Here is a 12279-nt window from a genome sequence, read left to right as displayed (position 1 = left end):
GGATTTTTTTCACAGTAGGATTCTATTTTTCTTTTGGAAAAAAATATATATAACCTAAAATTTAATGTCTTTTATATATACTGCTTTATATAAACTTTGGTCAATGTACTGGTATATGGTGTTTAGTTAGCTTTGTGCTGCCATGGCCAAAGCACCTGAAAAGAACAATTAGAGGAGGGAAGTTTAGTTTGGGGTTCACAGTGTCAGCTGGCCCAGGGAGGCCAAATATCAGGGTGGCACAGTTTGGTGGATGAAAGCAGGTCAGGACCTGACACCATGAAAGAGAAAGAAAGAGTTCCCCCTATCTTCATAGAAAAAATATAATCCCCAAGGGCATGGCCCCATGGAACCACTGCCTCCAACCATAGCCTGCCTGCTCACAGTTACCACCCAGTTAGTTAATCTCTATCACTGATTAGGTTCTACATCTTCTAGCATTATCTCACACATGAGCTTTTGGGGGATACCTACTATCTCACCATAACAAATGGTAGTATAACTGAAATCATTTTAAACTGTGGCTAGATTTTAGTTTCTGAATTTCCTTTCATCCCAACAGGGAGGCATGCATTGTAGAGACAGACTTACCACATTTCAACATTACACATCCTTTAAGTGACTGTCTTGTTTAGTTCTGACATCCTGTCCATGATTGGCTTTGGGATTGTTCCCTGTTCTTAGGCCGCTTTCCTTTTGATTTCATGCTGTTCAACTCTACCACATTCTACCGCTCCTTACCGTCACTGGGGACTTCATTTGAGGCCACCTCACTTGTGAAATGCTCTCACCCACTTCCTGCAAATGTCCCTGCGGGTGAATCTTCCAAGTCTCTCAGCTCCTAGAGCACTCCATTCCAGTTACATGCTATGGTCAGGGTCTGGAACTTTTCATCATAGAAAATTACTAATTTCTGCATCCTGCTCTGGATTTCCTACTGACACGTGGATCACTATAGCTATTCTCCATGTGCTCATCAGATAAATGTTGTTGAAACATAATTTGAATGTCATTGGCATCTTACTCAAAACAACCTATTAATTCTAATTGCCTTGAGAACATAATGCAGTCTCCTTCCCAGGGGCCCCAGGCTGTGCATTTCTCTGGTCTTCAGTTACTTCTTTCAATCCTCAACTCCTATCCCCACAAACACCCACTCATATAATTTTCTCTGCTATTCTTCAATGCCATCAGCCATGCCCATCTCTAGACTGAAAGTCTCTAGATTTGTTTCATTAATTCTTTTGGCTTCTCTTCCAATATCATGCCCTCAGAGCAGTCTTTTCATGAGGATTCCAGTACTTCTGTTGCTCCTTAATCTGATTTATTACCTTTTAAAATCATTTGTTACTACATTACATTTTATATTTATTTATACCTATTTATTTGTTGAATGATGCTCCAACTCATAAGTAAGCCTCCACGTTAGCAAGGGCTTTATTTCTCTGTCGCAATGGCCTACCTTTAGCACTGAGCCTTGCTTGAATGGGAAAAAAGTAAACTGCAAAAAGGAAAGGAAAGGAAAGGAAAGTAGGAAGGAAAAATGAGGGGCAGGAAGCAAGCAAAGGAAATAATCTTGTTTCCTGAAAACACAGGTTTGATAGCTAGAGAACAGAAAGTTCCTGACTATTGATTAGTATTTGAATCTTTGAAGGACCCTCATAAAGCTCATGTGTTAGGCAATGCAGGACGTTCAGAGGTGAAGTGTTAGATTATCAGAGCTGTAACTTCATTAGTGGAATTATCTGTTTGATGAATTAACAATTTCAATAGATTATTGGGTAGTAACTATAGGAAGGTGAGGCATGGCTGAAGGTAGTAGGTTACAGGGGCAATGCTCTGTGGGGTTATATATTGTCCCTGGCTCCTCACATCATTCCTTCTCTCATTCTGAGAGCACCTTTTTTGAGCACCTTTTCTACCATGCCCTGCCACCATGAGGTTCTGTCTCACTTGGGCCCACAGCAATGGAGTCAACTGACCCTGGACTGAACCTCTGAAATCAGACCCTGAAATAAGCCTTCTTTCCCAAAGTTCTTCCTGTCAGGTATTTTGATGAAAAAGCTGATTAATACAGTATCAATCTTAGATTTCTCCACCTGAGAGTAACGAGAAAGATGTCTAGAAGTGGAATGAGGTTCTGGTTTAGGAGAGACTGTAAAAGGCCTTTGTCTCTCATAGTGAGTATACAAACAGCTGATGGCAGATTGTTGGAAGGACTGCAGAGGTTCGGGGAAGGAGTGCAATGCAGAGTTCACAGCCCATTCTTGAGTTAAGCCACATCTACCCACCTCCAATGCCACCAATCTAGTGGAAGCTACTGTATCTTGCCACAGGCCAGCTGGTCTCCCCTGAGCTCCTTGCTAATTTGTTCTATTTAGCATAACCAAAAAGACATCTTCTTTCCCATGATTTTACCCTAAACTTCCTCCTATCCAAATAAACCACTGTTTTGGTTTTCTGACATGCTACTTACCATCATCACAGAAATTCACAGTTGCTATTCCATCCACATAAACGTTGTGCCTCTCCCCACCCCTTGCTATGCAAACACACCAGCCAAACAGAACCAGCAAGCCAAAGTATCCTAACCCATAGAGGCAGGTTTTCCCTAACATAAAGGTGTAGAGAAGACTCTCTCCTTGATTTTCTTTTGGCTGATAGGGTAGACCACATCTCATGACCCATGGAAAACAAAAGCAAGGTAGAGCAAAGCTCAATAGGAGAAAAGGGACTTCTTAAGTTTGTAGCCTCATAGATGTCAAAATAATTTAACATAAATTCTGGTAACAAATGTTGAAAGACATCATGACACTTATCCAGTAAAACATTTAGATTTACAAAAAGGTTATTAATGAAGCAGGAGTAAAGCATTGAAGATCTTTGATAGGATAATATCAATTGTTTGAAAGAGTCAAACATGGAGAATCTCCTTGTAAGTGGAGATATGTGACTTCTGAGATGGATAAGAAGTTCAGTGCATTGTGGGGTCTGTTTCCCTACACCCCTCACAGTTTGTTCAGATTTCAACTCAGAGATCAATTGCCACTTTCACCAGGAAGATTTCCCTGCCCACTCCTTCATGCTCCTGATCCATTTTCATAGTACTGAGCACATTTTTCACTATCATTCAGTTTCTAATTATTCGAGGATTAGTTTGAGTGTGTAGTGGGACTGTTTTATTGCAATAGATCCTAAACTTGATGAGAACTGGGGTAGTGTTCCTTTTTTACTGTGGTAAACCCAATGCTAACCACAGAGTTTATCATACAATAGGAGCTCTGCTAATATTTGTTGAAAAAAAAATGAATCAACAAACCTTAAAATGTGCTAGGCAAATGATTCCAAATATTCTTTATTTTTGATGGTTGTTTTGATACAACAACAATACATAGTGTTATTCTAGCATTTACCTCATTTTACATATGAAAGTTATGAAGAAAAATGATCTTTGTTTTCTGAAACCATGAGATTTTTATATGAAATAATAACAGAATCATAATAATGATGAAAATAAATGCAAAATTAATTGAACATTTATTCTTCCATCTTGTCAGATCTGCCTTTACCAGTATCTAAAAGGAAATATTCTTGACATCTCTTTTATGATATAGTGATACCAACCATCCATGCTGTGTTAAAAATGTGTACACTGAGATAATGTAGAATGGAGTAATATAGAAGTGATAAGTTTGACTCTTTTATTTTTGCACACTTATTTTTATGTATTAATCCTTGGTCACATTTATGCATATTTATATTAACTATGTATCTCTTTTTGAATGTTTAACAGTTAATTTTACTATTTTTTCTCTTTTTAAAAATATTTTTAAGTTGACAGAACAAATTGTATATATTCACTTTGTACAACATAATTTTTAAAGTATCACCTGCTAGAATGAACAAAGCTGGCTTATTACATATGTATCAACTTACATTGTTACCACCCACTCTCTTGGCACTTCTCAAGTATACAATATATTATTATTAACTTCAGTCATCCTGTTGTACAACAGATCTTGAACTTTTTCCCTCTGTCTACCTGAAAGTCTGAATCCCTTGAAGATACTCTTCCCCTCCTGCACCCAGACTCTGGAAACCACCATTCTACTCTCCACTTCTATGAGATTAACTTTACCCAGAGGACACTACAGGGAGTAAAATAAGAATCCCACAGCAAGACAAATACATGATCTTGCTCACATAGGAATAAAAAACGATGGAGCGTCATTTTTAAGACAAGGCCATAAAAGGAATATGGCTTTCTGTTTGTCCTGTCTCTTTTTCTCATTCTCTGCTGAATTGAAAATTCTGGAACTTGTGAAGTATAGAATATATATATACACACACATGGTATATGTAAGTGTGTGTGTGTGTGTGTGTGTGTGTGTGTGCGTGTGTAATATATATGTATATTTTTTCCAGGCAGATGAATAGATCTGGCAGGAGAATTATACTCATAATTCTCCAATTTATATAAATCGTATAAATTATATGAATTTTGTCTCTGGCTCTTCCATACATTTGTAAGTTTGAAACACTTGACCTTAATTTGATACCACCCCAGCTGAGTTCAATAAGTTAACTAAGTGGAAAGGATGAGCCTAAGATTCTTGCTGGAACTGATGAGGCAACAAAAGACGGCTCCATTTCTGGCCTCCAGGACAGAATGGATTATTTAACTCGTTCTCACGTTTTATTGGTAAATTTCATAAAAATGCAAATTCTCATGCCTGATCAAGATTCTGATTCAAAAAGGGTCTCTGATGGACACAGTTATTTAGCATTTTAAAAAGCTTCTGATAGAATTTCGGTACAAATAGGGCCCAGAAAAATCTCAGAAAAGCTGCTCTAGTTGAAGCAGCATATATAAGAGTCATTTTATCAGTTCTTTTTATATCAGAAGCAGCACATTGGAAATAAGTATCACTGGATATGTCTGAAGACAATGGCACATTGACCATTGCTGCAGATGGGCAGCAAGTGTCCTGTATTCTGTTCCCATTGTCCTGTCTGTCTCACATTGGCCAATTCAACTGGCTTCACCAGATCTGATTCTTCACTAGTAAAATGAAGGAGCTGAACTAGATGTTTCCTAAAGTGTTCCCCATCTTTAAAATTAGATAGATCCAGAAAGCAAGTTGCTAGACACCAGGATGCTATTTTTGTCACTCCTAAGATGCTGTAGAGTGTATCCTGACTTTGTCTTCAATATCTTGTATATGAATTGAGCTGATCATACATCCTTCACCTGATTGTTAAGAGGATTAAGTGAGACAAAGTATGTTAAACTGCCTTTCAACTAAATAGCTCTCATTGAGCCAACCCCAAAACTCTGTGCCAAGAAACTTACCTCTTACTTGAACTTCTATTCATTTATGCAGTGAGTAACACTGCCACACAACTTATATATGAGGACATCTGTACTGAGAAAAGTTATGTTCCTGCCCCAACGTTTCATAGAAATTAATATCTCAAGACTTTGTCTCAAGAGGTTGGACTGAAACCCGGGACACCATACTCCACACTCCAGGCATGCCATCATTAATCTGTAAGAGCCAAAACAGAAAGAGGCTGAGGACAACACTTAAGAGGGAAAGGAAGTCCTCACTAGCCATCCAATGCAGTGTTTCCTAGTTTCCTCTGCTCATGGCTACTAATGAAGTACCTGCTAAGAACATTGTCTTCTACATCTCCCAGGAGACCTCCTGAATTGCATTCCCAGCTAGGGAATTATTAGGTGACTTTGATGATTCTTATCATCAAGATCTTTTGGAAAACATGGCTCTGACCAGCTCTTTCTCTATAAAACAGTTATCCCACAAGAGGGATGATTTTAATTTTGCATTTGGGTTTGGTGGAATGCTGCGTTAGAAGCTCTGGCCCAGGGTGAGGTGTGAGCCAAGCATGGTGCTCTGTTCTTCCATATTCAGTCTCCTAGGTGGCCTGCTTTGCAGCCTATTGTGGGGTAAATGGCTTATTCCTGTCCCCAACTTCTCCTAGACAAATAGCTGCAGGACCACACTCGGTGTTTCTGAGCTCCCTCCTTGTCTATAGGAAGTCTCTGGCTAGCTGTGCTGGAAACTCTGGAAGTGGGACAGCAAGAGCAGTTCCAGGCTTCCTTCTGCAGCCGCCAGCCAACATGCTCTGTGCCTGGCCAGACTCCAGGCGTTAGAACAGAAGGGGTGAAGCTCTGAAAAAACATGCAAGCATTCTAGAGATTTCTTACAATATTTAGGTTTTGATCTATTTTTCCAGCTCTGGATTCATGACTAACTTCCTGCCCTAATAAAATTAAATGTACTTTTGAAAAACAGTGAGCTACAAGATATAGATGATCCTTCAAAGCCATTTAAATATGAAAAAGTAATGATTAAAATACAGAAAAAAATGAAGTAATAATTCATGCCTTTTATGACTTTTCAATCCACAGGATTGTGAGTTCCATTTGGCTAGGCATGTTTGTCCCTTGAGGTTTCCCAGTGTCTGGTACCATGCATTACTGAGCTCTCAGTGAATATTTATTGAATGAATTAAGAAAATGAAATTTAATGCATTTATTCAGATAGAAATATGACTGTTTGAATATGTCATCTTTTTTTAGTATTTCACACTAGGAGGACTTGCGGTAGTAGGTAACTTAAAAGATCGCACTTTTCTCCTTGGCATTGAAATAGGAAGGTGAATCCCTCGTGCAGAATTGAAACAACATAGGTGAAATCAGGAAATTTATTTTTGTGCATCCACTTCTCAATCAGAATTCAAAACGTTATAGTGTGTGATCTGAATTCATCTCACAGATGTATTTCATTTAGTCTTCACAGGGTTTTCAAAAAATTTTAAGCCATTTTTTTAGAAAAATAGATAATATCTTTTTTAAGAGAATAGTCTAGATATTTGGCTTTCTTGGATTAAGTGTCATTAGGATTAATGCACCAACATTATCATTGTTATGGTTTGTATTATTAATGTTCATATTATGCAATGTAGGAATTTTCAGAGGTGAAATTATTAGATTATGAAGGCTCTAACTTCTTTGATGGATTAATCCATTAGAATGGACTTCTGGGTGGTAACTGTAGGCAAGTGGGATATGGGTGAATGGGCTGGATCACTGGGGGCACGGCCTGAGTTATATGCGCCCTTCCTCTCTCTGCTTTCTGGTTGTCATGAGTTGAGCAGCTTTACTTTTATCACACCTTGTTTCCCTGACCTTCGGCCTCACCTCAGGCCAGAGCAATGAGTTGGCTGACCAAGGGCTAAACTCTGAAGCTGTGAACACAAAATTAACTTTTCCTTCTTTAAGTTTTTCTTGTCAGGTGTTTTGGTCACAGTAATGAAAAGCTGACTGACATAATCATCAATGCAACAATTACCTAGCAAATCTGTTAGACCCACGGCTCACTCAGTACCCCTAACTTAAATAATGAAGCATTTTCCTCCCACTTTCCCCTCTTTTTTTCTATATAAACATTAGTCAAAATTTCAGCAGCAAAGGAAGTAATCTGTCTGTGCTAGTCAATAATACAGCCACTAACCACAAGTGGCCATTGAACATTGGAAATGCCAATAGTGCAACAAAGAAACTGAAGTTTTAATTTTATTAGATTCTACTTAATTTAATTTTTAACTCATGTGGCTAGTGGCTACCATCTTGGTCAGAATAGCTCCATAGCTTCAATCATGTATACTTCACTTCTCCCATTGTACTTCATTGCTCTCTGGATTGGAAACAAATTTCTCTATTTTAAATAATTGGCACTATTTTATTTTTTAATTGATTGAGTTATATGTGTTTATCACATATAACATGACTTGGAAGTATGTATACCTTGTGGATGAATTAATGCAGGTATTTAACATAGACATTACCCAGTCATCATTTTTGTGGGACAATCATTTTGTCTGCGCTCCTACATCCATTGCGGTCACAGAGGTTAAGAATAGGAATAACCTAAGTGTCCATCAGTGGATGAAGAGATAAAATATGATACGTATGCATGATAGAATATTATGCAGCCATACAAAACCAACATGGATGGAAGTGAAATAAGTGTAATAAATCAGGCACACACACACACACACACAAAAACAAACACTGCATGATCATACCTGTAATCTTAAAGAGTTGTTCTCATAGACAGAGACAATAGCATGGTTACCAGAGTGGTAAGCAGAGGGTGATTTGGGAGCTCTTGTTAGCTAGAAATATTTTAAAAGGTTATCCTTTCAGGGATAATTTGCCAATTTCACAGGATAATATGATACTTAAAAATACTCATTCCTTGTCTTTCTTTCTCTTATAACCCCTATAATTGTAGGGTAGCACTTGAGGACTCAGAGTTTGCATTTTAAACAAGCAATTCTAAGTGATTTTTATGATCAAGTACATTTAATACATTCTGCAAAAGGAATAATCTTCAGAGAGTAAGAATAATAAAACAGCTGGCTTTATATGACCTCTGGGCATTTATGAGGTTTTGCTCCTGTCCTGCCTTCTACCCTTCTTTCCTTTAACCTCTGCCACCTCATATAGCCACCACCAAATCCACTGTTCCCATATGCCTCTAAAGGGATGCATTGTCCTCTGCATGTGTCATTTTAAAATAGGTCGTTTCAAGGGATGAGCCAGTTATGTTCTCGTACCATGATCGATACCGTGGATGAACCTGAAGTACTTTCTATCACTGAGTCATAATGGAACTCTGACCCTGCTGAGCAGTAATATTTTCTGACCATTTGGATTTGGAGCTCAAAAAGGACAATTAATTTCTTCCTGGTGGCAGAACCAGGCGATAACAAATTTGTGCTAAGAGGTATATGTGTCCCCATGAAGGAGCCTGTGAAACTGATTCTCAAAAAAGAAGAGAGTGAAGCAGCAGTGCTCAGAAGCAGAGGAGACGTCTCCTGGCCTTGGAGAGGGCAGGAGAGGGAGCTAGCTTCCAGCTTTCCACTGAAGTGGTCTCCCAGGAATGTAGTACAGGCTGGATCTAAGGTGGAGGCGCTGGTGGGAGGTTACTGGCCAACATTCCCAGACAGCCTGTCACATCTGCTCCCCAGCTAATCTCTCAGGTTTTGGCAACAAACTTCTCTGCTAGCTGCCAGTTAATCAATGTGCCCAAAAACATGCAATGCAAGTTTCATTATTCCTAGATTGTCTTTTTTTTGTTCCCTCTTCTGTTTTACATATCTTATTTACCTTTATTGTTGACTTTATCTACCAATGCACTTCCTCACACAGGAATAAACAATTTACATGCACAATAATTAAAACCGTTGAAAAACAGCTCCTCACTTGTCCAGGAATTCTGCAACACCAGTTCCTCACCCCAATTAATCTCTGTCCTGCCAGGCTGGGGATGTTTCTTGTTGACAAAACCAAGAACCCTCAGACATATGCCCCAGAGGTATATAGGGAAGGAGGCAAGAAAGAGAATTCTCTTGGAAGAGGGACTCAGAGTTCCCTAAGTATTCAAGGGACATTTAAAGGTACAGACTACCAGGCCACACACTGAGATTCTTAACTGTAGGGTTGGAGTAGATTTGGGAAACAGACCTTTTAAACAATAGCATAGACTTTCTGATTCTGGGAGTTTAAGTGATTTATTTTGAAGAACAATTTTTTAGAAAGAAAAAAAATATCAGACAATAATGAAGGTGGTTTGGGGAGTGTAGGGATGGGAGGGGGAAGAGGATTTGCTGCTGTCCATACCAGAAAGACATTTATGATGTCCCCGATGCCACCTCACTCGTGCTACTCTTTGGTGGTATTTGGCTTATGGCCAGCTGTGCCTGAGCTTTTTCAAGAGGCAAGACAGCCACTGGTCCTAGGGCAAGTAAAGAGAAAGGAAGTCAGTATGCAGTCTGTAGTAGATTACAGAAAGCCATCTGTGAACAAATTAGTAAGAGCTGGTGTCTTAGTCTGTTCCAGATGGGGTCATATAAACAAAGTATACATTTATTTCCTACATCTCTAGAGGCAGGTAAGTCCATGTTCAAGGTGCCAACAGATTGTGCTGGGTGAAAGCCTACTTTCTGTTTCCAAGAGAGAGCCTCACAGTGAGTCCTTACCTTACATAAGCATAAAAGGGATGAATGCTGTGCTTCTTCCCGAGGAAAGAGATCGCAGGTACTGAATGTGTCCCCCTGCCCAACTTTATGTGCTGGAAACTTAATCTCTAATACATCAGTGTTAGGAATGGGGGCCTAGTAGGAGTTGAGGTCTTGGGGACTCTCTTCTCATGGAGAAATTAATGCTGATATACAAAAGCATTTTGGGAAGTGGGTCCTCCACTCTCCTCTCTTCTGCCACGAGAACACATATTCCTCACCACCCCCTGGAGGATGCTCTACTCAGGTGCTGTCTCCAAAGTAGAAAGACTGGTCCTAACCTGTTGGTGCCTTGTTCTTCAACCTCCCAGCCTCCAGAACTGTGAGGATACAAACCTATGCTTTTCCCCAGGGACCTAGTGTGAGGTATTCTATTACAGAAGCACAAAACAGATTGAGGCAGAGGACAACAAGGCACCCCGGACGGAAGTCGCTTCCACTTCTTCACTGGAGCCCTGATTCCACTCATAAGGGCAACCCCAATCACATCTGAGAAACCTCACCTCTGAACAACATCACATTGGATTGTGGTTCCAACATGTGAAGTTTGGAGGGACATGTACGTTCACACACTGAATCTGGCTCTGGAATGAGCTGCAAGGAGGTGACCGAAACGGTCAGAGATAGTTCATGACTTTATTTTAACTACCAAAAATTAGCACCTAGTTACTTTTTAGAGTCAATGGGTCAGGGTAGAGAGGTGTAGTGTCCATAGTGCTGACAGGTTGGACTGGATAACTTTAGCAGTGGGGGTGGGGGGCTGTCTTGTGCATCATGGGACATTTAATGACATCCCTGCCCTGTACCTGTTAAATGACCAGCAGCACCACCACCACAACTGACTGGCTGTGATAATCCAAATTTCTCCAGACATTGCCAAATGTCCTCTGAGGGGCAAAACTGCCCCATGCTGATACCAACGGTATCAGTAGAGGAGAACAGAGAGGATGGAGGAGGAGAAGAGTCTTGGAAAAACAATCTTGTTATCCCTTTGCAAGTTTTACTTTGTTTAAAATTTTCTTTTAGAGCCAAACCAAAATTGTATGTAAGCAGATACAGTGGTGATAAAGCTTCTCATTTATAAATACAAAGCTTTAGTAGACTTATGAGGAAACTCTGTTCCTCAGAATTTGACTTCAGTAAGTATTTTAAATCCAAATACTGTCACACTCACTCTCATACAGTGGGATAAACAAACTTAAGGAACACATTCAGCCACATCTTCATTAGTGACTCTGCAGGCAAAATCCCTGTCATTTTGAGATGTTTTGTATTCAAAACAATTGCTAAAGAGTATTTCCAGATTCTATGTCCTTCCTCAAATCTGTGTTTTGTCTTTATTGTTGGTGTGGCATATTAGTGCTGGCCAATTTTGTGATAAAATTTGCAACTTGCATTTGGTGTCTGTTTCTAAATGGTGACTCTGACTATATCCCCAAACTTGGGGCAAATACTAGTTGTAGTATTGTTAGTGGATCAACCTAGCATACATCTGGTCCTGGTAAGTGGTTCAGAAAATCTGCATTTGAGATCTCACAGACAAAGCCTTAGCCAGAAGGCCTATCTTAAAGAATAGCAAAACCATTCCCAGATTCAGATGAGTGTATGTTGGGTAAGCTGATAAATTAGAGATCTGAGCATGATCAGTTGCTAAACGCACAGCAATTAGTTCTGGGATATCTTGGTTCCAATTATCAAGAGCCCACAAGAGATATAGACCACAGACAAATAAGACTTCAGCCCAAGGACTTTATATAGTGTCAAGTTTGTTTTACTGCTTGCATTTTATTGTTCTGAAAGACTATGTAGTGTTTAACTTATGTTCTAAGGTTTAGAACTTGAATTTACCTATCTCAAGACATAAAATTCTTGCAGAAATTCTCTTTAAAATGTTGGCTGGCTTCCCAGACTTAGGTGTCACTTGAATTAAGTCACCCCGAGACATAGCTCCAACTATGGGTTGTGTGAAGCAAACTTCTCAGAAGTTAGAAGAAAAAGGGGCATTGTTTCTGCTCAGATTCGCAACCCACTTTAGACCTATATGACATTTTCTCTTCTGCCATGAAATGGAGGTGATAATTCATGTTCAACTTTCAATACACATACAACACAAAGTGCTAAGCTCTGGAATAGTCGTTGAGAATAGGAAAGAAATAAAGAAATTTTAAAAAG

Source organism: Urocitellus parryii, unplaced genomic scaffold (assembly GCF_045843805.1).
Source record: "Urocitellus parryii isolate mUroPar1 unplaced genomic scaffold, mUroPar1.hap1 Scaffold_83, whole genome shotgun sequence".
Lineage (NCBI taxonomy): Eukaryota > Metazoa > Chordata > Mammalia > Rodentia > Sciuridae > Urocitellus > Urocitellus parryii.
This window is presented reverse-complemented; position numbering follows the sequence as displayed.